General features: G+C 33.7%; 1 long non-coding RNA gene across 3 annotated transcripts; it reads right to left on the bottom strand.

Moving 5' to 3' along the window:
* Nucleotides 1-3039: 3039 nt before the first annotated feature.
* LOC120088032 (uncharacterized) lies at nucleotides 3040-25887 on the bottom strand. 3 transcript variants are annotated; one of them, XR_005484799.2, is made up of 4 exons: nucleotides 25075-25887; nucleotides 18082-24444; nucleotides 17689-17986; nucleotides 17445-17584 (listed from the first exon to the last, which is right to left on the bottom strand). It is a non-coding gene; the product is annotated as an uncharacterized LOC120088032 (long non-coding RNA). The 3 variants fall into 3 exon arrangements; XR_016523664.1 differs by lacking the exons at nucleotides 17445-17584; nucleotides 17689-17986; nucleotides 18082-24444 and adding exons at nucleotides 3040-4999; nucleotides 5626-6191; XR_016523665.1 differs by having other exon boundaries at nucleotides 17689-24444.
* Between the last annotated feature and the right edge of the window lie 897 nt (nucleotides 25888-26784).

Consider the following 26784-nt stretch of genomic DNA (forward strand, 5'->3'; position numbering starts at 1 on the left):
AGTTGATGTTCATAAACCTTAAAAAGTTTATGTTTATAATTTAAAAAGTTTAATATTTTTAGTTTAATACAAAATTATTGTGATTTTTTTAATATACTCCTTATAATATTTTTTTTTATTAAATTTGAAAAAATAGTTTTAAAAAGTTTATCTCATTGTAATGTTTTAAAAGTTGATGTTTATAGTTTAAAAACTTTAATATTTTTAGTTTAATATAAAATTATTGTGATTTTTTGTATAAATTTCTTATGATATTTGAAAATTTTAATTTGTTGTTATGTTTAAAAATAGTTATAAAAAGTTTAATTTATTGTTCAATTTAAAAATAGTTTTAAAAAGTTTAACTTATTGTGATTTTTTAAATATATTTCTTATATTTCTTATATATATATTTCTTATTGTGATTTTTATTGTGGTTTGTTTTTGTTTAAGTTTTATAATTAGTAGCACAATTAGTAATGTATTGTTTGTCTTCTTTTTTTTTTTTAGAAAATGGCGGACAAATGCTTGAGATTTATGTTGTTTACAAATGGTAATATGATTGATGATATTGATGGAGTTGACTATGACCAACCACCAAGTGGGGGTTTTAGCAAAAATGCGAAGAGTGCAATTGTATTTGAACAATTCATTGAAATGGTTGGGATGTCACTTAGTGTAGATATGGGAACAAATCAGTTAGAAATAATATATAGCATCCTAACCTAGAACCATCAGAATCAATAAGGTTTATGTCATTCCCTATTCCGAATGCACAAGCTATGAACTTGATGTTTTCAATCGCGATGTCACTGCCGAATTTAGTGCATTTGTATGTAAAGGTAAATAGGATAGGGTTAGATATAAACTTGAATGCACCATTTAGTCAGTTTGAAGATCCAACTGATGTATTGATCCTGATTCGGAGTCAGTTGCATCGGTCGTGAACATAAGTTACCTTCAGATACATTCAACGATTTGGATATGAATGTACTGGATAAAATTCGAGAACATAACCCAATTGTAGCCCCTATGGACGTTGATAATACTCAGTTATATAAAGTGATGATTTGTCAAGACAAAGAAATGCTACAACACGTGGTCAAATGTTTTGCTATTAAATGTCACACACCACATGAGGTTGTGGAATCGACACCAACGATTTGGACAATTCAGTTTAAGAAGTGGGAGGAAGGTTGCAAGTAGAGACTGTAGGATCTAAAGGCAACACTAGAGGGGTGAATAGGGTTGACTACCAATTTTTAAAAAATAATTTTATCTTCAAACAATGCTTAATAAAATTAACCCACTAATTTGATTAAAGAAAATTTATGCAAGACAAAACTTAAATCATGCAAGCTATGATAACTTCAAATTTAAAGACAATTTAATCAAGGATAAATTTAAATAACACACTAAAAATTAAATCATGCAATTAGGAAAGATTAAAGAATAACTAAGACAAGAAGCAGAAAATTGAAAACCAGAAATAAAAGAGAGAGAGGAAGAGAAAACACCGGGAATTATAATGGTTCGGCAAATTGCCTACTCCACTCTCCAAGACTCTTTCTTGGGTATTTCACTAAGTGATCCTCTTGCAGGTGAGGACCAAACCGACACACGAACCTCTTTTTCTTAGGCTAAAGAGAAACCCAAGATCCTTTTTACTAGTTCAGGATCAAACCAATTTCTTTTTCTCACAACCCAAGGTGTACCCATACCTTAATACAATTCCTAAAAATCAAAAGAAAACCTCACAATATTACCTCTTGAAGGCTAAATAAACAAGTTGAGCACTAAAAAAAACTCACAAAAATAACTCTAGGCCAATTTAGGAGTAAAGAGAACAAGAATTTGAGAGTAGAGAGAATTGAGAGCTTAAGACTTGATAGCTTTTTGGTGTATCTATGAAGAGTAAAATCAAGTTGAATTTATAGGCGAGGGAGATAAATTTTGGCATTGGATATGATTGCAAATGAAGGGTGGAGATTGAATAAAAATAGAAAAGGAACGGATTTGTAATTAAGAGAGGAATTGAAAAGGAAAAGATTTGTAATTAAGAGCGGAATTGAAAAATTGGAATTATTGAGATTTGGAGAATAAAAAAGGATTTGAAGGATGACAATTTAGTAAGGAAATCAAATTTGAAAATGCTGAATTTGGTGAGAATTTGGAGAAAATTAGATCAGGAAAATAAAGGAAAATAAGAATAAAAATAAAATAAAAAAATAGCCGGATGAAATGAGCACTTGTTCAAAATTTAAACCAAAATCACGCAATGTTTGTTTCATCCATAAAACTTGAGAACAACAACTAGCAACAACAATATACTCAGCCTCAGTGGTAGATAATGCAACAGAATTTTACTTTTTACTATACCAAGATACTAAAGAACTACCTAGAAAATGACATGTTCCACTAGTACTTTTTCTATCAGTTAGACTACCAGCAAAATCAGCATCAAAATATGCAATCAAATCTAAAGATGCATTTTTAGGATACCATAAGCCTAAATCAACGATACCAAGCAAATATTTAAACATTCTTTTTACAGCATGCAAGTGCGATTCTTTAGGACATGATTGAAATCTAGCACACATGCATACACTAAATATAATATCAGGCCTACTCATAGTTAAGTAAAGCAAGGATCCAATCATACCTCTATAAGCTTTAATATCTACGTTTTTATCTTTTTCATCCTTATCAAGCTTTGTAGTGGTACTCATTGGGGTCTTTGCTACTTTTGCACTATCGAACTTAAACCTTTTGAGTAGATCCCTTGTGTACTTCTCTTGATTTATGAAGATTCCATCTTCAAGTTGTTTAATTTGAAGCCCAAGGAAGAATTTAAGTTCTCCCATCATGCTCATTTCAAACTCACTATGCATACACTTAGAAAATTCTTCACAAAGAGAAGAGTTAGTAGCACCAAATATAATATCATCAACATAGATTTGCACTAATAAAATATCATTATCTTTAATTTTGATAAAAAGAGTAGTATCAATAAGTCTCATTTTAAAACCATTTTCTAGCAAAAATTTACTCAAACGGTCATACCAAGCTCTAGGAGCTTGTTTAAGACCATAAAGTGCTTTATTTAATTTAAAAACATGATTTGGATTATCAAAGCTTTCAAAACCAGGAGGTTGTTCAACATATACTTCCTCCATTATGAAACCATTTAAGAAAGCACTTTTTTACATCCATTTGAAATAAAGTAAAATTCTTATCAGATGCAAATGCAAGCAGCATGCGAATAGATTCTAATCTAGCAACAGGAGCAAATGTTTCCTCATAATCTATTCCTTCTTCTTGACTATAACCTTGAGCAACTAGACTAGCTTTATTTCTAACAATATTACCAGATTCATCCATTTTATTTCTAAATATCTATTTAGTAACTATAACAGGATGATCACTAGGATGCGGGACTAGTTCCCACACATTATTTCTTTCAAATTGATTTAATTCTTCTTGCATAGCAATTAACCAGAACTTATCAGATTCAACATCTTTAAAAGACTTTGGTTCAATTTGAGACACGAAAGCAACATTATTTAAAGCATTTAAAGAAGAGCGAGTTCTTACCCCTTGAGATACATCACCTATTATTAGCTCCTGAGGATGGTGAGTGGAGAATCTCCAATCCTGAGGGAGGGATTTTTCTGGCTCTTTCTGAGATTCATTTGACATTGCTTCTCTATCTTTAATACTAAGATCTTCAACAGGTATTTCTAATTCATCACTAGCAGAAACTTTATTAGTGGCAACATGTGTTTCATCAAAAGCAACATTCGTTGACTCTTCAAGTTCATGAGTTCTTTTATTAAAAATTCTATATGCTTTACTACATGTAGAATATCCTAAGAATATGCCAATGTCCGTTTTTTACTCAAACTTTCCAAGTTTCCCTTTGTCTTTCAAAATAAAACATTTGCAACCAAAGACTTTGAAATAGCTAATATTTGGAGTTTTATTATTAAAAAGCTCATAAGGAGTTTTATCTAAAACAGGTCTTATTAAAACACGATTCATTACATAAGATGCAGTATTAACAACTTCAGCCCAAAAAGATTTTGGTAAATCATATTCATTAAGCATGGAGGTACCTAATCCTTGTAAAGATCGATTTTTCCTTTCTACAACACCATTTTGTTGAGGTGTTTTTGGAGAGGAAAAATCATGAGAAATTCCATTTTCTTCACAAAAATTTTCAAAAGAAGCATTTTCAAATTCTCCTCCATGATCACTTCTAATTTTTGAAATCATAAAACCTTTTTCATTTTGAATTCTTTTTTAAAAGCTAATAAAATATTTTAAAGCTTCATCCTTATGAGATAAAAATAAAACCCAAGTAAATCTTGAAAAATCATCAACTATAACAAAAGCATAATGTTTTCTACTTAGACTTGCAACTCTAGTAGGTCCAAAAAGGTCCATATGTAACAGTTGCAAAGGTCTAGAAGTAGAAACCATTTTCTTTGGTTTGAAAGAAGACTTAGTTTGTTTACCCATTTGACAAGCATCACAAACTTTATCTTTTTCAAAGTTTAATTTTGGATGACCTCTAACAAGGGATTTCTTAGAAATATTTGAAATTAAATGCATGCTAGCATGACCTAACCTTTTATGCCATAACCACGAATCATCATGCACTGCAGATAAACATTTATTTTCTACTATAGGACAATCTAATAGATCAATAGTATAAACATTTTTATCTCTATTTCCTACAAACAGAACTTTTCTATCACATGCATTTTCTATTGTACAATTTTTATCACTAAAAATTACTCTATATCCTTTATCACATAATTGACTAATACTTAATAAATCATGCTTTAAACCATCAACCAACAAAACATTTTCAATAAGAAAATTCGAACCGTTATTAATATTACCTTTGCCAACAATCTTACCCTTTTTAATGTCACCAAAGGTAACGTATCCTCCATCTTTCTTTTCTAGGTATGTGAATTTTGTGTGGTCCCCAGTCATATGTTTTGAACATCCACTGTCCAAATACCACTTATTCTTAATGGATCTCAAACATACAGGAGAGAATTAATTCTCAAGATGTAACCTTAGGTACCCAAATTTGTTTGGGTCCTTGGGGGTTAGCTAATAAAAATTTAGGAATCCATCTCTTTTCATTCATAATATTGATTTTTCTTAAATTGCATGCATAAGCTTTATGACCATATTTTCCACATGCATGACAAATAATAGAACCTTCTTTGACAAAGTAGTTTGTAAATTTCTTTTGTTTTTGGTGAGATTTATAACCTAAGCCACTTTTATCAAATATGCATTGTTGCTTACCCATCATGATATCTAAATTCTTTTTCCCATTTGTAAACTTTAAAAGAGTAGCTGAAATATTTCATTTTTATTTTCTAATAATTTATACTCTTCTTTTAAAGCATGCAAATTTGATTTAGATAAATCTAGATCTTTTCCTAATGTCTCATTTTTCTCTTTTAGATTATCTAGCTCAATTAATAATTTATTATTTTCAAGAGCTAATTTAGCATTTTTCTTCCTAAGAGACATATATTTGCAACCTAGTTTTTCAAATTCAATTTTAACTTCATTATATGCATCAATGAGCTCATCAAAAGTAAGGTTTTCAGGACTTACCTCATCATCGTTGTCGTCGTCGTCTCCAAAAGCCATAAAGCATAGATTTGCTACTTCTTCCTCGTTTTCAGATTCGCTTTCATCGCTTTCGTCCCAAGTAGCTTTCATGGCCTTCTTGTTCTTCTTTGAAATGGTTTTTCTTTGAGGACAGTCCCACTTCACGTGTCTGGGCTTTTTGCATTCATAATAGATGATTGTATCTCTATTGCTCTTTTCTCCTTTGCCTTCTTGATTGTTAACTTTCTTTGAGAAGTTCCTTTTCCTAAAATGCTTTTTGAACTTCTTGGTCAAGTAAGAACTCCTCATCATTTAGTTCAGCTTAAGTTTCAAGGTCCTCTTGAACTTGAGTGGACTTTAATGCTATGCTCTTCTTCTTTTTGACATCTTCTTCCACATTGGTTCATGATTATCTCATGTGTCATGAGAAATCCAACGAGCTCCTTCAGTAGAAGTTTTGAGAGGTCTTTTGCTTCTTAGATCGCCGTCACCTTAGCTTCCCAACTCTTAGGTAATGATCTAAGAATTTTTCTCATATTTTCAGAGGTGGTATAAGATTTTCCTAATCCCTTCAAAGCATTAACAATATTAGTGAACCTAGTAAATATTTCAAATATAGTTTCATTTGCATCCATTTTAAACAATTCATAATTATGAACTAACATGCTAATCTTTGACTCTTTAACTTGATTAGTTCCTTCATGAGTTACTTCAAGCGTATCCCAAATTTCTTTAGCAGAATTACATGCAGAGACTCGATTAAACTCATCAGGACATAAAGCTAAAAAAAAACCGTTCATGGCTTTAGCATTAATAGAAAATTTCTTTTTATCTTCATCATTAAACTCTTTTTCTTCCTTAGGAATATCTTTATTATCAACTATCTTAGTAGGAATTAAAGGACCATTAGAAACAACTTCCCATAGATTATAGTCAATAGAAATCAAATAAATTCTCATCCTAGTTTTCCACCATGCATAATTATTTCCATCAAACAAAGGTGGCCTAGTGGTAGATTGACCTTCACCATACCCATTTATTCCGGTAGTTGTCATAAGCTCGAACAATTGAGTTTTTCGAAAAAGGAAGAGAATATAATAATTTTTTTTAAATATTTTTATAAAGAGAAATACTTTTCCAAAATTTAGATTTTAATCAAAAAGATTTCAAAGATTAAGAAGTATAAAAAAAATAATGGTTTTAATAACCAATTTTCAAAAAAAAAAATTCTATGAAAATGGCTTTTAAAACTCAAATTTTCAAACTTTTTGCAGAAATTAGAAAATTTTCAGATTTAATAAGATTAAAAAGACAGAATGTAAAATCAAGAAAAAAAAATTACAAAACCTTTTTGAAATAAGAAAACTGAGCTACCCGCTCTGATATTAATTGTAGGATCTAAATGCAACACTAGAGGAGGTGAATAGGGTTGACTACCAATTTTAAAAAAATAATTTTATCTTCAAACAATGCTCAATAAAGTTAACCCACTAATTTGATTAAAGAAAATTTATGTAAAACAAAACTTAAATCATGCAAGCTATGATAACTTCAAATTTATAGACAATTTAATCAAGGATAAATTTAAATAACACACTAAAAATTAAATCATGCAATTAGGAAAGATTAAAAAATAACTAAGACAAGAAGCAAAAATTGAAAACCAGAAATAAAAGAGAGAGAGGAAGAGAAAACACCGGAAATTATAGTGGTTCGGCAAATTGCCTACTCCACTTTCCAAGACTCCTTCTTGGGCATTTCACTAAGTGATCCTCTTGCAGGTGAGGACCAAACTGACACACAACCCTCTTTTTCTTAGGCTAAAGAGAAACCCAAGATCTTTTTTACTAATTCAGGATCAAATCAATTTCTTTTTTCTCACAACCCAAGGTGTACCCACACCTTAATACGATTCCCAAAAATTAAAAGAAAACCTCACAATATTACCTCTTGAGGGCAAAATACACAAGTTCAGCACTAAAAAAAAACTCACAAAAATAACTCTAGGCCAATTTAGGAGCAAGGAGGACAAGAATTTGAGAGTAGAGAGAATTGAGAGCTTAAGACTTATAGCTTTTTGATGTATCTATGAAGAGTAAAATCAAGTTGAATTTATAGGCGATGGAGATAAATTTTGGCCATTGGATATGATTGCAAATGAAGGGTGGAGATTGAATAAAAATAGAAAAGGAAAGAATTTGTAATTAAGAGAAGAATTGAAAAACTGGAATTATTGAGATTTGGAGAATAAAAAAGGATTTGAAGGATGACAATTTAGTAAGAAAATCAAATTTGAAAAAGCTGAAATTTGGTGAGAATTTGGAGAAAATTGGATCAGAAAATTAAAGGAAAATAAGAATGAAAATAAAAAAAAATAGCCGGATGAAATGAGCACCACACACACAGGGGAGAGGATTGAGCGTCACGCGCCGCATTCTATGAAGAACCCGCAGGCAGTGCGGCGTACGCGCACGTCCGCACGTGAAGCTGGGTGTCCACCACTTGTCATTATCTCATTCGTCCACGATCGCCACGTCATTGCCACATCATGTGCCATGTCATTACCACATCAGCAAAAAGTGACTGGTTGGAGCACCACATCATTCGCCACATCAGCTGCCACGAATATTGACCATTTGTGTGCCACATCAGCAAGGTGTCACGTGTCACTACCACTTTGGATTTCCTCTCCAATCTTCTTTTGCTTATAACTTTCTCGTTTGAACTCCGATTTGAGCGATTCAAATTGCGTTGTAATCGTCTTTCCGAGCTCTACAAGATACTGACTCTAAAACACTAAAAATGTTAGTACAAAAAATCTGAGTTTGTTATCATCAAAATACTTGGTTTGATTGAAGCCCTAAAGCTAACAGAGACTTCGTGCAATAAAGAAAAAATTGCATGGCTTGTTCGAGATCACTAAGTACGATGAGCAGCATACATGTTTTTATTCAGAATTGAGTCAAAGTCATGTGCAATTGGATTCATCAATGATTGCACTAGAGTTCTGTGATGCCGTAAGAGAAAAACCATCTATCGGCGTGGCACAACTGCAGTCCGACATCAAATCAAAGTTTGGATATCATGTTCCTTACCATAGGGTATGGGAGGGCAAAAGAAAAGTGTTGGCTAAAGTGTTCAGTGATTGGGATGAGTCTTACAAATTGTTACCAAGGTGGTTGTATATGGTTAAGCAGACCAATCCCGGAACACGTGTAGAATGGAGGGTGAAAGAAATGCTTACTAAAAACCATGTTATCCTAACTTCTGTATTTTGGGCATTTGGTCCTTGTATAGAAGCTTTTAATAAATGTCGACTGATAATTCAGATAGATGGTACACACTTGTATGGCAAATATCGAGGAAAATTGTTGATTTCTACATCAATTGACTCGAACGAGCATCTTCTTCCAATTGCATTTGTCGTTGCTGATGAAGAGTCCACAAACTCATGGGGATGGTTCTTGAAATACTTGAGAGAAATTGTAACACACGAAGAGGTGTGTTTAATTTCAGATCAACATGCTGGCATAATCGCAGCAATGAACAATCCAGCAAATGGGTGGACGGGACCAAAATGTCACCATCGTTTCTGCTTACGACATATCGTCAACAACTTTAATAAAAAGTACAAATTTAATACATTAAAAAATTATGTTTATCATGTCGGGTGTCAGTTTCAAATTCAAAAGTTCAATAAAGCAATTGAAGATATCAAAGGAATAAATTAGAGCAGACACATTGGTTTAGAGCAATGGACTCATGCACATGATGGAGGGTTTAGATATGGGTGGATGACGACAAATTTATCAGAGTGCATAAATGGCGTCCTCAAAAGAGCTCGAATGTTGCCTATAAATGCTCTTGCTCAAATAACATTCTTCAAGTGCGTGAATTATTTCGAGAAAAGAAGAGAAGAAATAAGGGATGCATTGGAGCTTCAAGATAAATACACCCGGTAATATTATTTCAAATATATATATATATTGTTATTAGCAATTTGTTTCAAGCATATTTTATAATACTAAGTGGAGTAAAAATTCAGATACGCACACGAGAAAATAAATAAATGGGCTGCAAGATCTAGTAAACATGAAGTATAATCATACGATCGATATGAAGGTGTGTTTCATGTGAAGACCGGATGTCATATCTCAATGCCAAAGGAGGAAATATTCAAATATTGAGGCTAAACAAGTCCAAGCGGTACTGTTCATGTAACAAGTGGCAAGCGTTCGGCATTCCATGCTCGCATTTTATGGTCGTTTGCTCACATTTTAACATGAACTACGAAGACTTTATTGAGGACTAATATAGATTGTCAACGTATGTTGAATGTTACTCTCCTCAATTTCAACCTGTACCACATGAAGATTACTAGATCACGCACTCTAATATGTCTGTCTTACATCCTGATTCATCGTTGTTGAGAAAACCTGGTGGCTCTAGATAGTTAGGGATTGAGAAATAAATATTTTTTTTTATTATATATTTAATTTATTGTATATTCAATTTTTTTATTGTAATCTATAAAGTTGTACATTGTTCTTTTAATTGAAAAATAAATACTTTTTTTATCATGTATATTTAATTAAGTGTAGATACTTTTATTGTAAATTCAATTCTTTTATTATAATTTATAAAGTTGTACGTTATTCTTTTAATTAAGTTGTACATTATTTAATTGAGAAATAAATAATTTTTTTATCATGTATATTTAATTTAGTTAATTAAGTTGTACATTATTCTTCTAATTGACAAATAAATATTTTTTTTTTCTTTCAGATCATGGCTTTAAACCCAGGACCTGTTAATCTCAATGTTTTGTACGACCAGTCCATTCATCGATCATCTATTGTATGGCGAGATCGTACTACTGGAGAAATATCTTGCAGGCATCAAGAGGCAGTTCTCCAGTGCACTATCCCACTCCACCCTCGAATACTATCGCTACTCCGCACATATGGATTCTATGGGGTTGCCATATTGGGATTTATTCAGTTGGACTGGCATCTGATCACAGTCTTGGTCGAGATGGAGGCATGAAACGCATACATTTCATATGTCTGTTGGAGAGTGTACTATCACTCTACAAGACATAGAAGTGTTATAGGGTTACCTGTTGACGGTGAGTCGGTCACTAGAGTGATACACGATGATTGGTCACAAGTTTGTCAACTATACCTCGGTGTGACCCCACCTACCGACAAAATTAAAGGATCGAGGTTAAGTTTGATATGGTTAAGAACACAATTTCATGAGCTCGCAGATGATGCAGACGAGAAAACCATCATAAGATATGCGCGAGCATATATACTACAAATGATGGGTGGAAGTCCGTTTTCTGACAAATCAAGTCATTTTGTTTACTTAATGTTCCTGCCACTATTAGCTAACCTCTATGATGTGGGGCGGCATTCGTGGGGTGGAGCATGTTTGGCATGGTTGTATAGACAACTGCAAAGCAACAAGACTTGAGGTTCGTGAGATAGCTGGGCCTCTCATACTTTTGCAACTATGGGCTTGGGAGCGATTTCCAACAATGGCTCCACAGCTACAACATGTCAATGACGCTCAGTTAGCTGGACGAGCCTACGGTTCTCAGTATGTTGTTTTAATTCAATTTAATTTTTATATCACTGATCTAGTTAATTTAGAATCTAAATTATCAATTTAAAAATTTAGGTGGAGAGACAAATTTTTTGTGACTAGGACAGCCACACATGTAGTCAGCCAGTACAGATACATGTTTGATCTGCTTCAACCTGATCAGGTACATTAACACTAAACCAAATTGATTATTTTATACACATTTTTATTGTATTTGTCTTTAATGTTCTCCAATATAATATTTTGTGTTTCAGGTTATTTGGGAGCCGTACAAAATTATTATGCATACTTTGCCCAATTTCTGTGCGAATGGTCAAAACATATGGCGAACGATGAGTCTTCTCATATGTTTTCACATTGGTGAGTGGCATCTTCCTGACAGGGTGATGAGACAATTCGGTTTTCAGTAGGATGTCCCATCGCCTTATAATACTGAACCCCTACGGCATGATATCGACTTAAGGACTGTAGATTGGTTCGAAAAAGTTGCACATTTGGTAGTGCGATGGCACTATCGTACAATGTTTATTGCAGTGGTGGTTTCTATTGAATAGTTTAACACGGATGTCACTCAAGACTACATTCATTGGTATAATAATATCACAAGGCGCTACGTCACTAGTCCGGAGCAGCTGTGAGTCATCTGGTAAATGAATGAATATTATCTAATTATTTTTAATTTAAATTTATTTTAAATATTATCTAATTATTTTATAATTCATAGAGATCGAACAACAGTAGACTCCGTGATGTTGCGAATGATCCGAACCAGGTTCTTGTTATATGTTGTAAAAATCAAAGCTATATAGAGGAGATACATTATATGTACGATATACCTATTGTTCCTTCACCAGCTCCTAAACATAGAGGACCTGTTCGGGAAGAGGATGAGTTTGATGAGGTTGCCCATAATATGGAAGAGCATCCCCTGTGATGCAGACGCAAAGTCAAACTAATTATGTTAGTCCGATGATGATGATGCCAACATTTGGTTTGGGATATTATGACTCAGAGGCTGGTCCTTCATCTTCATACATGCATGGACATGGTCGGGGTCGTGGAGAGCATAATAAATATTTATATTATGAAGCGCCTATAGAGGTACTAGAGCAACATCAAGAAGAACCAGAGCAACCTCAAGTTCAAAGTCGACGACGACAACCAACTCGAAATCGACGACATCCGCCTTGTGGGACACATTGATTTTTGTAATTATTTTTATATAAATGAGATATTTTAATTTACGCTTTTTTAATTTTATGAGATATATTTTTTTTTAATTTTTTCTTTTTAGAGTTAAGTTAAATAAAATAATAAAATAATAAAATATTTTTAGAAATTATTTTTATAAAATGGAAAATTAAAAAAAATGAAGGCCAAATCTTCAAAATTCGACCTAGGTTGGTCGAATTTTGAAGACTCGACACATTAAAAAAAAAAAGAAAAAAAAAAGAACAACCATATTTTTATAGATAGTTTCAAAACAACAATATTTTTATAATTTTTTTTTTAAACAACAATATTATTTTAATTTTCCCGTTTTCATTCTCTCATTAATGCATGGTATTTAATATAAATTTCATTTGCACTAAACTTAATTATATGAATCCAATTAACATAATTAATATTTGAATCATGCTCAAATATTTATTTCCTCTCAAATAAACTTTATATTATAATATATCAAATACATTATGTAACTATATCATATATAATTAAATTAAATTAATTATATTACATATAATTAATTCCCTCAATTAATTTGAACAATTCAAATTAATCCAAAATTGATTCTCATTTAATCCTTGTTGAGCTACAGAGGAGACCTCGTGGACCTGCAACTTAAAGCTCCAATGGTACTTAAATTATTAATTAAACTTCTTTAATTAAATTATTCAACATCCATTAACTGTTGGGCACTCTACTAAAGACCGACAACTACATTTTTTCCACTACAGATATATTTATATGTCCATTGAATATAACTAATCAACAGCGAGATGACCCTTCACAAATTACTCGTTAGTATAACTAGGCCAAAATTATCATTTTGCTCCTATACTTACATCTAACTCCTTAAGTACCACTGATCCCTCTAATGAACAATAAGTAATAGTCCAACTATGACCAAATCCCTCTCAGACCAGGAGAGGGTGTTGTGCCACATTGTTCAAGCTCCAGAATCAACCCTTAAGGGAGCAATTTATCTATTTACCTCAACGTTGGGGAAAGAATGAATTTCGTCTTGTGTAGCTATGTTCCCAGCTCTCCAATCAAACAAATCCACAAAATGGTAGGCTTGTTGAGTCGGCAATCTGGCCACTCTCACCCATACAAATCAAAGGACCGCCTTCATAGACGGGAGTCACAACTCACTCAGGATTCAGTTCATGTCACCTATGATCATTCTGGTGAAATATAAGTCTCAATTATTAACGGCGTTATATAATGAGACTAATCATTTCGTGGTTCGGTCTTATACAAACTCCTTTGTATAGAATACCCCCACTCACATGTCTCTATGTGAATGATCAGGATTAGATCATTTGTAGCACTTTACAACAATTTTAAGATCTACAAAGCGGGCTATATTTGTAGTGTCACCAGGATAAGGTATCCAGCCTTATCCATCTACTATAGACCATTTAGGTTATCACTTAAACGTGATCCACCTGTATGTCTCTACATATATGTTTAAGCTACAAAAGATAACCTTGGATGTTAGTTTATTGGATTATGGGTTTAATGCTACTAAATTCCAAATAAAACATCATCTCATATTTTATTAAATAAATAAAATATTTATACAATACAATTACAAACTACAGAACCCTACGAGATTTAAGGCATCAACCTCAACAGATATAAAGAGAAACCAATCATTTCATAGTTTGGTCTTGTATAAACTTTTTATATAGGATACCTCCACTCACATGTATCCACATGAACAATATGATACGTATTGTCTGTAACATTTACAACTCATGTAATAATTACAAAGTGAGTTGTATCCACAGTGTTACTAGGATAAGGCAACCAACCTTATCCTTTTACTCCATACCTTTTAGATTATAATTTGAACATGAACCACTTATATGTCTACTACTGTTCAAATGATATCATATAACCTTATATCTTAGTTTATTGGATTGAATAATGCAGTTTGAATGTCAAATAAAATACCTCTTATTTTTTATTAAATATATAAATTTTTTTTTTTACAAACTGCAAGATATATGAGATTTAGGACACCAGATCAATAATCTCCCACTTATCCTAAAGCGAGATGGGTGTACAGTATCAAATAAAACACAATAAACTAGGGTATACAATATACCCGATAAAATCTCCCACTTGCCCTGGATTAGATGACTTATATCCTGTAGACCCAGACTTTCTAGGTGACCCTAAAAAACTTTAACCGTGAGAGCAAATGGATCAGCAACATTGTGCTTCAAAGCAATCTTTGTGATGATCACATCTTCTCATCGTACAATTTCCCTAATGAGATCATATTTACACTCAATATGTTTTCCTTATTTGTGACTTTGAGGCTCATTGGAATTTACACGACACCACTATTATCATAATAAAGGGTGATGTGCAAGTTCATGTTTGGAATGTCCTCCAAATCCGTCAAGATTTTCTGAGCAAGAAAACTTCTTTAACAACTTCTTTAACATCCTTGCTTAATGCTACGCCATACTATAGCCCTTCATTCAAAGTAAACACTGATCTTGATGTGGATTTTCTAGAATCCTTATCAGTCTGAAAATTAGAGTCAATGTATCCTGTAAAGATCAAATCCTTAGCATTTAGTTTCTTGTTCTCCTAAGATACTTGAGAATAGATTTAATCGTTGTCCAGTGATCAAATCCTAGATTGGATTGATATTTGCTGACCATTCCCACTGCATGGCAGATGTCGAGCCTAGTACACAGCATGACATACATAAGGTTACCTATTATAGATGCATAAGGAATTTGTCTCATTTCCTTAACTTCGTAAGGTATCTTAGGACATTGTTCCTTAGATAAAATAATTTCATGCCTAAAAGGTAATAAACCTTTCTTAGAATCCTACAACGAATACCTGACAAGAATTTTGTCAATATATGATGCTTGAAACAATGCTAGTGACTTGTTCTTATGATACTTAATGATTTAAATCCTTAGAAAAAATTTTGCTTCACCAAAATATTTCATTGGTAATGACTAGCTAGCCATTTCTTGATTTTGGTCAGAAAATCTACATCATTCACAATGAGTAGGATATCATCCACATACAATATTAAGAAGCTACTAAATTGTTGATGATCTTCTTGTGAACACAAGGTTCATCAACATTTTGATCAAAGTTATAAGATTTGACCACAGTGTCAAACCTCATATTCCAAGATCGAAATACTTGTTTCAATCCATAAACGGACCAATTTAGTTTGCAAATCTTTTGCTTTTGACCTTGTTCAATGAATCCTTCTAGTTGAGACATGTAGATTATCTCATTAAGATTATCATTCAAAAAGGCAATATTGACATCCATTTGCCATATTTCATAGTCATAATATGTAGTAATGGACAAGAGATTCCGATAGATTTTAGCATAGCAACAGGCGAGAAAGTTTCCTTGTAGTCCACTCCCTCAACCTAGGTATAACCATTTGCTACTAATCTCGCCTAAAAGGTTTGTACCTTTCCATCTACACCTCTTTTTCTCTTATAGATCTACTTGCGACCTATAAGTTTAACCCAATTAGTTTTATCTACTAGTTGCCAAACATAATTGAAGTACATAGACTCCATTTCTAGATTTATGGCTTTAATCTACCCATCCTAGTCCACATCACCCATTGCCTATTTATAGGTCAATGGATCTTTAATATCATCTTGTATGACATCTTGAGTTTCTGTCAAACCCAAATAGTAAGTAGGTTGGGTTACAATCCTCCCACTATGTCGAGGCTCCCTCAACTTTTGAGTAGGATGTGTTTGACTAGATGAATCAATATCAACAACCCTTGCTGAAGTGCTTACCTCTTCAACAACTTTTGTTGAAGTTTCAGTAGTTTCTTTGGTAAGTTCATTTAATACAATTTTACTTATTGGTCTATGTTCTCTAATGTGATCTTCCTCTAAGAAAGTTCCATTTTTTGATACAAATACTTTATTCTCTTTTAGATCATAAAAGTGACCACCTCTCATTTCTTTGGAGTAGCCTACAAAGAGGCATAATTTTGAATGCGGTTCCAATTTCTTCGAGTTTGCCACAAACACATGTGCTGGACACCCCTAAATTCCGAGATTTCGTAAACTACTTTTGTGACCTCTCCATAATTCAAAAGGCGTTTCAGAAACACTCTTTGACGGAACTTGGTTCAAAATGTAACCTGCAGTTTCCACTGCATAACCCCAGAGAGATAGGTAGAGAAGCATAACTCATCATGGATCGAACCATGTCCAACAGAGTTATGTTTCTTCTTTCTGATACACCATTTTGTTGAGGTATACCAGGTACTAAAAGTTGAGATGTGATTCCATATTCTATCATATAGTTCTGGAATCCTATATCCATATACTCTCTACCTTAATCTGTTGAAGTGTTTTTATCTTTTTACCCAATAAATTCTCAACTTCAACCTTATACTCCTTGAAATTTTCAAATGTATCAGACTTATATTTCATCAGGTAAACATACCCATATCTAGAATAATTGTCAGCATATCTAGAATAATTGTCAGTAAAAATGACGAAGTATTCAAACCCTCCTCTTGTTTTGACACTCATCGGACCACAAAGGTCTGAATAGCTCAAAGGGTTCTTTGGCTCTATAACCTTTTCCAGAAAAAGGTCGTTTTAGCATTTTTCCTTCTAGACAAGATTCACATACTGGTAATGAATTTTCTTCTAATTCGTTTGGTAGTTCATTCTTAACCAACCTCTCAATCCTATTGAGCTTAATATGACCTAGTGTTAGATGCCAAAGATGAGCATTTTCTTTTGGAGAAACCTTTCTTCTTTTGTTTTGTGTTTTGAACATTTCAACATTATGGAGCATTTTACATACTAACAGTCTTAGTATATATAATTTATTTTCATTTATTATAGAATATATATCAACACCATTTTTCGAGACAAACATTTTATCACGAATAAAGGATATATTATAGGAATGTTCTAACAAACATGAAATTGAAATTAAGTTCCTCTTAAAATTAGAAACATTTGTCTAGCAATATAAACTTTGAATTGAAAAGTAATTTTAAGCTCCCAACTACAACCACCGAGACAACCTCCCATATTTCAACCCATAGAGACATCTCTCTAGCCTTCAGCTGCTTCCAAAAACTAGTTTCCTGTAAAGAAGTACAAACATGGTTAGTGGAACTTGAATCAAGTATTCAGCCATTATTATCATTTTCCACTAAACACATTTCTAAAATCAGTAAATCATATTTACCTTCTTTTTCCTTCTTCTTTTCAGTAGTACTTTAGGTAGTTACATTTCCAATGTCCATCCTCTTGCAATGAAAACAGGTTCCCTTTACAGTTTTCACCTTTTTGCCCTTGTGGGCGACAGCAGGTGGGATAGTTTTATTCTTCCCCTTACCATCTTTCTTCTTCTTCCATTTCTTAGAGCTAGTGGAACAAGGTGTGAACTTAGTCCCAAAGGTAGAATCCCTATGGAATTTTTTCAAGGAATTGGTAACATTTGCCTTTCCATAATGTCCTTTGACTTTCCTCAAGGACTCGCAAGTCTGCAACTCATTGAGAAGGGTGGTAAGATTATACTCAATCTTATTCATGACAGCATTGCTGCAAAACTGAAGATAAATCCTAGAATAAAGCTTACCTAGCTGGACTCGTCTATGACAACCCCGTTCATCTTAGCGATACTGAAGTGGACCATCATGTTAAGGACATGTTCCCTAATAGACGATCCCTCGTTCATTCGAGTGTTCAAGATGAACTTCAGAGCATTATATTTGAGACGTGTAGTCAATTGGCCCAACATCCCACGCAATGACTCCATGGTTCTCATGTGCAGTTATCATGAGCTCAAGCTTTGTGCTCAAGATTAGTCAAGCTTGCCAAAATATAGACCCTGGCCTTATCGTTGGCCTTAGTCCATTTTTCATGGGCTTCATGAATGTTTCGTGAAGCAGTGGGTCCAAGAACTAGAGGACATTCCTCTGTTAGGACGAATTTGAGATCGTCGATGACCATGACGGTGTTGATCATATTTTTTTCATGTTGCACAGTTTTCACTGTTTAATTTATCGGCGCCAAGTAAAGAAATAACCGCACTAGTCATGATTTAGACATGCAAAAATTCGTTTTAATCCAATCAGTTTAAAAAAAGAAATATGAACCTCAACATCATTTTTATTTTGCAATGATATTTCAATTATTTAGAATAAATGCCACCTCGAGGCAAACAGTTTCTCTTTCACTAAATTGAGACATTTTCAATCAAATATTACACCAGAATAACTCTTATTCCTATAATACTTAATTACTATTGATTTGGTCTAGAAATCATTAACTACCTTAATGTTTTCTTATAAGTGTAACCCTTCATTTTCAACTCTATAATCCCGCCCCAACCAGTCTACCTCAGGGTAAAACATAATTGGTGCAATAAATACGTATTCAGTTATGGTAACCAATGAATAAAATGAAAATTTGTTTCATTTTGCAAAAGTTCAAAAAAATTGGCATCGGTGTGAAAACGTAACGATCGTATAGTTTGAGAGCCTATACGATAGTCACTCATCGCCTAAACGATCGCACGCTAGTCCCTAAACGATCGCATAGTGTGCCGCGTTTTCTAAACGATCGTCTACCATTTACTAAACTATCGCTTAGTAAAACCTACACGATTGTGTAGCTTCTTCTAAACGATAAGCACTTAGCTATACAATAGCTCTTCTTCTCTCCCACTTATTTATCGTCTACACGATTCGCTCTTTCTCCAACCTCTACCAAATTCACCAAAGACCACTCTTTGGATTCTCACTCCGAGAATACCAAGGGCTCCATTTTGGTGGTGTCGTCCCTATTGCATTCACTTGTTCGTGACTGTTCTTGTTGCTGCCGTTCGTGTAGATGATCGTGCTGCTGCAGACGACTTGTTTGCTGGGCGATAGAGTTCGCATAGAGGTCTTCCACTGTGTAAGGGTTCCAAAGCTTGAAGAGGGTCTTCAACTGGTATGAGAACTCTTTCCCTTGTATTTTAGTATTCAAAGCATGCCTTTAATTAATGTGTTTTGCATAACTGTATGTTAAAATGTGTGTGTTGTATTTCGGTTACGATGAAATCAGAAAGATCCGAATGCGCTCATGGATGCTCTGCATTAAGAGTTCCTTTATGAAGAACCTAAGTTAATTCCTAAAACATTTGTGAATATTGTTAGTAACTCAAAACTGCAAATTAGTTTTTGAGTTGGTCTAGTCAATTCCTAGTTTCTAGGAAATAGTTGAAGTTATTTTTAGTTGTAGTCAAGTCTTAGTTCTTATTCTTGTGGAGTTAGTTGGATTAGTTGCTAACATTGTGGAATCTTTTTTTAGACTTAAGATATATATTTATATGGAGTTTTCTAGAATGAAATTTACACACTTCCCATTTTTCTCATTTCCCTCTCATTAGTTAGAACAACAGTGGTATCAGAGCCTTCAATTCTTAAGGGATCTGTGAGTGAGAATCAGTGAAATATCTCCGAGATAAATTGAGTAATACATCTGTGAGAGTTGCTAGAGATGGAATTAGGATCAAACAGTCTTTCTTCATTGGCTCCACCTGTGTTTAATGGTGAAAACTACCGAGCATGGGCTATCAGAATGCACGCCTACATGAAGGGTTGTGATTATTGGGAAGCAATTGAGCAAGACTATGAGATTGCTCCATTTCCTGATAACCCAACAATACATAAGATCAAGACTCACAAGGAGAGGGTCACCAGGAAGGCAAAAGCTCGAGCTTGCCTATATGCAGCTATGTCTCCCGCCATATTCAACAGAATTATAGCCTTGAAATCAACAAATGAGATCTGGAAGTTCCTCAAAAGTGAGTATGAAGGTGATGAGAGGATTAAAGGCATGAAAGTGTTGAACTTGGTGCGAGAATTCGAGATAATGCAAATGAAGGATTCTGAGTCCATTAAATAGTACTCAGATAAGTTGATTGAGATTGTTAACAAGGCAAGAGCATTAGGAACCAATTTATCTAACAATAGATTGGTTCAGAAGATTCTAGTTTTAGTACCTAAGAGGTATGAAGCAACCATTGCTTCCTTAGAAAATACTAAAGACCTCTCAAACCTCAAGGTGATAGAAGTGGTTAGTGCTTTGCAAGCACAAGAGTAGAGGAGGTTGATGAGACAAGAAGGAAGCATTGAGAGGGCATTGAAAGCTAGAGTGCAGCAAGGAGAAGGTGAAAAAGAGAAGAAGGGGAAAGGGAAGAAGGGAAGTGGCAGCAGTAGCTCATAGTCTGCTGCAAAGGATGCTGGTAATACATGCAAGCACTGTGGGAAGCAGAATCATCCACATTTCAGATGCTGGAGAAGGCCAGATATGAAGTGTAGAAGATGTCATTTATTGGGGCACGTTGAACGATTCTATAAGGAAACAAAAACTCAACAGCAAGAAGGAGCACTGTTATAGTACAGCAAGAAGAAGATCAACTCTTTGTGGCTACTTGTTTCTCATCAGTCACTCAATGTGATGGTTTGGTTGATAGTGGGTGTATTAATCACATGATAAGTGACAAAGAGTTGTTCAAGGACCTTGACAAGTCATTCAAGTTAAGGGTGAAGATAGGAAATGGTGAGTATCTAGAAGTAAAAGGGAAGGGCATAGTGTCAATAGAAAGTTGTGTTGGAACCAAGTTGATTACTGAAGTGTTATTTGTCCCTGAAATTGATCAAAACTTGTTAAGCGTTGGTCAATTAGTAGAGAAGGGATTCAAATTGTTGTTTGAAGAAGAAAAGTGCCTCATTTATGATTCCAATGGGAATGAATTACTCAAAATAAAGATGCAACACAAGAGTTTTTCGTTGGATCACTCGAGAAGGAGCAGATAGCTTTCAAGTGTTAAGAGAATGACACTGAGTTATGGCACAAGAGGTTGGGGCATTTTCATTAGAAAGGGTTGCAGTATCTATAGAAGAATGAGATGGCAGTAGGAGTACCAGTTCTGAAGAAGCTGAAAACAAACTACATAGCTTGTTTAATAGGGAAGCAAACAAGGCTGCCTTTCAAGAAGTCACGATGAAAAGTAACTAAAAAGTTGCAGCTCATCCACACTGACTTATGTGGACCTAACCAACTCTCTCACTAAATGGTAGCAGGTATTTCATCATCTTTATTGATGATTATACCAGAATGTGTTCGATATATTTCATGAAGCATAAGTTTGAAGTAGCTGAAGTGTTTCTGAAGTTTAAGAGATGGATTGATAATCAAAGTGGCTGTAAGATTCAAGTGGCGAGAATTGATAATGGAACTGAATATACATCGTAAAGGTTCAATTCCTTCTGTGAAGAAGCTGTGATAGAGCATCAGCTCACTGCTCCATATTTTCCACAGCAAAATGGAGTCAGTGAGAGGAAGAACAAGAGTATTATAGAAATGACAAGATGCTTATTGTATGAGAAAAACTTGCCAAAGAAATTTTGGGCTGAAGCAGCAAACACAACAGTCTTTTTATTGAATAGACTACCTACGAGGGTATTGGAGAAGAAGACACCTTATGAAGTTTGGTTTGATACTAAATCAAAACTGACAAATTTGAAGGTGTTTAGCTGCTTGTGTTTCTTTGTGTTCCACAGGTGAAGAGAGACAAGTTGAGTGAGAAGGCCGAACCAAGAATCTTTGTAGGTTATAGCATGGTGTTCAAAGCCTACAAGATCTATCAACCTCACATAGAGAAGATGATGATTAGCATAGATGTTCAGGTTTTGGAGGATGAGGAGTGGGACTGGACAGAAGAAGCAAAGGTGAAGCAACAAGAAGTCTCTCTGGATCCTGATGAATTAGTTGATGGTGCACTAGTTAGAAGGACTAGACTATTGAGAGAGGTGTATGAAAGAAGTAGTGTAGTTTCATTAGAGCCTGTAGACAGGAAAGTGATTAGAGATAAGAAGCTAAAAGTGATATGAATTGGATGGAGGCAATGAAGGAAGAGTTGAGTATGATAGAGAAAAACAATACATGGGAGCTGGTGGAGAAGCCTGCAGACAGGAAAGTGATTGGAGTCAAATGGATTTTCAAAACCAAATTGAACTCAGATGGCTCTATGAACAAGCTCAAGGCCAGGTTAGTGGTAAAAGGGTATGCACAAGTTTGGGGAATTGATTTTTCTGGGACTTTTGCACCAGCTGCAAGAATGGACACAATCAAGTTGCTACTAGTTGTGTCAACCCAGCATGGATGGAAGGTGTATTAGCTAGATGTGAAGTCAGCATTCCTAAATGGAGTGTTAGAAGAAGAGATCTATGTTGAGCAACCAGACGGATTCATCATACCAGGACAAGAGCAGAAGGTTTATTTGTTGAAGAAGGCTCTCTATGGGTTGAAGCAAGCTCCTAAGGCATGGTACAGCAAGATGGATGATCACTTGTTGAACCTGGGTTTTGTGAAGAATCCAAGTGAATCCAAACTCTATGTGAAGAAATCAAGTACTGCTATTGTGATTGTATCTCTCTATGTAGATGACTTGCTAGTGACAGGAAGTGATGATGTTCAGATAGAGATATTCAAGCAAAAAATGATGAAGGTGTTTGAGATGACTGATCTAGGTCTAATGCATTACTTCCTAGGTGTGGAGATTCAGCAAAGGCAAAATGAAATGCTCCTCTGTCAGAAGAAGTATGTAAGAGAGATATGGAGGAGTGTAAGAGTGTGAACACTCCAATGATTCAGAAGGAGAAGTTGCAAAAGGATGATGGAGAGGGACCTGCCGATGAGAATGTGTACAGAAGTCTAGTTGGATGCCTCATGTATCTCACACCCACTAGGCCTGACATTATGTACATTATAAATGTCTTATCTAGATTTCTTCACTATCCAAGCAAGAATCATATGGTTGCTGGAAAAAGGGTTATGAGATATCTAAAAGGCACGCTGTTTTTTGGGATCAAATTTAGTAAAGTTGAAAATTTTGTATTGCAAGGCTACTTAGATAGTGATTGGGTTGGGTCATTAGTTGATATGAAGAGCACCGCTAGCTATTGTTTCACTTTTGGCTTAGAGTATTTCTCATGGTGTTCAAAAAAGCAAGATATAGTAGCTTAGTCAACTACAGAAGCTGAGTTCATTGCAGCAACGACAGCAGTCACCCAAGCTGATTGGTTGAAGAAATTGATGCATGACTTGCATCTGAAGCAGAAAAAGTGTGTGAAGGTGTTTGTGGATAATCAAGCCACTCTAGCCATTTCATTGAATCCAGTTTTTCATGGAAGGACCAAACATTTTAAGATCAAGTATTATGTTCTAAGAGAGATGCAGAAGGAAGAAGAAGTGCAGCTGGTACATTGCAGCTCAGAAGAGCAAATAGCTGATATCTTCACTAAGTCTTTTTGTATGTCGTTTTCAAGCTCTTAGGAGCAAGTTAGGTGTTTGCAGTATTTGAGTTAGGAGGAGAATGTTAGTAACTCAAAACTTCAAATTAGTTTTTGAGTTTGTCTAGTCAATTCCTAGTTTCTAGGAAATAGTTGAAATTATTTTTAGTTGTAGTCAAGTCTAAGTTCTAGTTGCTAACATTGTGGAATCTATTTTTAGACTTAAGATATGTATTTATATGGAGTTTTCTAGAATGAAATTCACACACTTCCCGTTTTTCTCATTTCCCTCTCATTAGTTAGAACAACAAATATTTTGTATATACTATAGTATATTTTGTATATAACATAAAATATTTTATATAAATGCATTCTATGAATGTTATAAATGTCATTTCACTTATGTATGTTCAATTACTGAATATAAGATGGATGGTTAAGGAAGATTTTTATACTACTTTATGGTGTTATCTACATCAATTTTTGGTTGGCAACACTGTCGTTCTATTATTTCAATTAATAGCACAAGTACAAAGAATAAGTTTCTTGGGACATTGTTAACTGCCTGCACACCGGATGCTAATGATCAAATATTTCCATTACCGTTTTTGGTGGTTGATTCTGATAACAATTCTTCATGGCTTTGGTTTTGCACTCTTCAATCATACAATTAAATACATATCAAACCAAAAAGAAACATAGTTGTTCAAAACACAAACATGTTAAAAAAAATTGTATGCAAAATACAGAAAACAGACATTCTCATATAGATAATGCATAAACGAATCAAATTTTATACTAGATCGTTTGATCATTAAATGTGAAACTCGAAAATGTACCCTAAGATTTTCTAAAAGAAATGCCCACAAACTACATACTTGTATGTCAAAATCTATGAGTTTCTGGTTGAAAACAGATGGATTTCGAAAATAACTCCCCCCCTCCCTCAAAAAAAAACCTTTCATATTCAACGAAAACTCTCCCATCTTCAACCTTCCATATCCATCGAGAAACTCTTCTACTCACTCCAATCTCCAACATCTCAAATTAGTATGAGTCATTTAAATATCTTGTATTAACTAGACTCTTATCATAATTCGTCACATCTTGTACTAAAAGTAATAAAATCTCACATAAATACTTTGTAATAACTAAAAAATATTATGTACTAAAAATTTGTCAACTGATGCACAAATATACTACTCTCTATACTAAAACTTAAAGTAATGGCTTTCTACACTAAAACCTTCATAATAATATACTTAAAAGAAAAACACGTTGCATACCTACATGATGCGGATTCTGGCTGCCACCTTGTGCAATACAATTGAGGCTTCCAGTGATAGGGTCGAAAAATTGGTGTCCAAGATGTCGTCGTTGATTGACGAGGGGTGGGTGTTGTAGCCATGTTTTGAGACGGTTGTTATTTGGCCACGGTGCATATCCAGCTGTCGTCCTCGTCTATGAGGAAAATGAAGTCGATATTTTCCGAAAAATTGGAAATTTTGCCCAAGGCGCCGGAGATGAGAACATAAACAAAAATATATATATATAATCTAGAAACAGAGGTCTGATAAAAAATCTGGAGATAAAAGATATTTTTATTGGAGATATAAAACTGAAGATAAATTAAACTTTAAAAAATGTTTTAATTAATTAAAAAGATATAATCTTAAGTTTTCAAACATAAATCAAATCTCCAATCAAATTTATTTGTAAATATCTTTTCAAAGCTAACTAAAAATAGGTGTGATCACGTACATTCTATGTGAATTATGTAGGACATTTGTAGGGGTAAATATAGAAAAATCTGATGAGTGATGGATCCCTTCTCAAATACTAATGAACATGTTTCAGTAGATTCAAAAAATGATCATCTTTCAAAACTGCACCCACATTTTCTTGCAATTTCTTCGCGAAAAAAGAAAAAAAACAAAAAACAAAAAAACAATACAAAACTACTCTAGTCGTACCCAATTATTAAGGAATAAGGATTAAGCTTTGTGCGGAAAGAAGTAGCAAAGTCAAAGAAGCTTGAGATACTGCTTCCAACAAAAGCATAAACGAAGCAATTTCATGTGTTATCTAAAGACTACAGCTTTTAGAGTATAAAGGAAGAAAGAAGGAAAAGTTCTGAAAAGTTTGACAATAAAATAAAGGGTTTAATGGTCTTTTCATATACTAGTAAAATGTGACGAGTCTAAGAAATTTGTTTTTTTAGAAGAGTCCTATTTTCCAAATCAAAACTCAAAATTCCCCAATTCAATTCATATATAACAAAAACTCAAAATTACCCAATCCAATTCATATATAACAATAACATACAATTCATTATAATTAAATGGTCTTCTATATTTCCATAAACAATAGTATCTTTGGTCAAAATAAGTCTAGTTCAAACTAACGTAAAATTGGTATTTTTGATAAGGACAGAAATTAAATTCTCGCACCCACCATCGCATATATTGCAAAGAGAAAGACAAAAGGAAGTTATTTAGATAATATGATGTTCTAACATTTACATTAAACTACATATTTAGAGAAAACTAGGATAGTTTTCCTATTTAATTTAAGCAAATGAATAAAAATAGACATCATTCATTTGGAAATCAATTTTCTTTACTCAATTTTATTATTAAACCTATAATTTTGTTAAATTCTAACTTCCCTACAAAACCTTGAAAATCTACCAAAGGCATGTCAATATGTACATAGGTGAACTAGTTAAAGAATTATACCTAGACTAAAAGACTAAAAGTTCAAATTCTTAGTTCAGCTATATATATATATAGTGTCAAAATATCGATGCACAAAAAAAAATAGCTCTATACCATCATAAGAACCTCATGCAAAGCTTAGAAAAACACAACTCTAGGTAACAAAAACGTACAAAATGTTGTATATTTGACTTGAAAAGGCTTTATATAATTTAGTAAAAATAAATGTAATGAATGGGACTTGAACCAAAGTCTAAAGGAGATTGGAAGGTAGATTTA

This window comes from Benincasa hispida, chromosome 10 (genome assembly GCF_027475165.1).
Source record: "Benincasa hispida cultivar pf3 chromosome 10, pf3_genome.v1.1, whole genome shotgun sequence".
Classification (NCBI taxonomy): domain Eukaryota; kingdom Viridiplantae; phylum Streptophyta; class Magnoliopsida; order Cucurbitales; family Cucurbitaceae; genus Benincasa; species Benincasa hispida.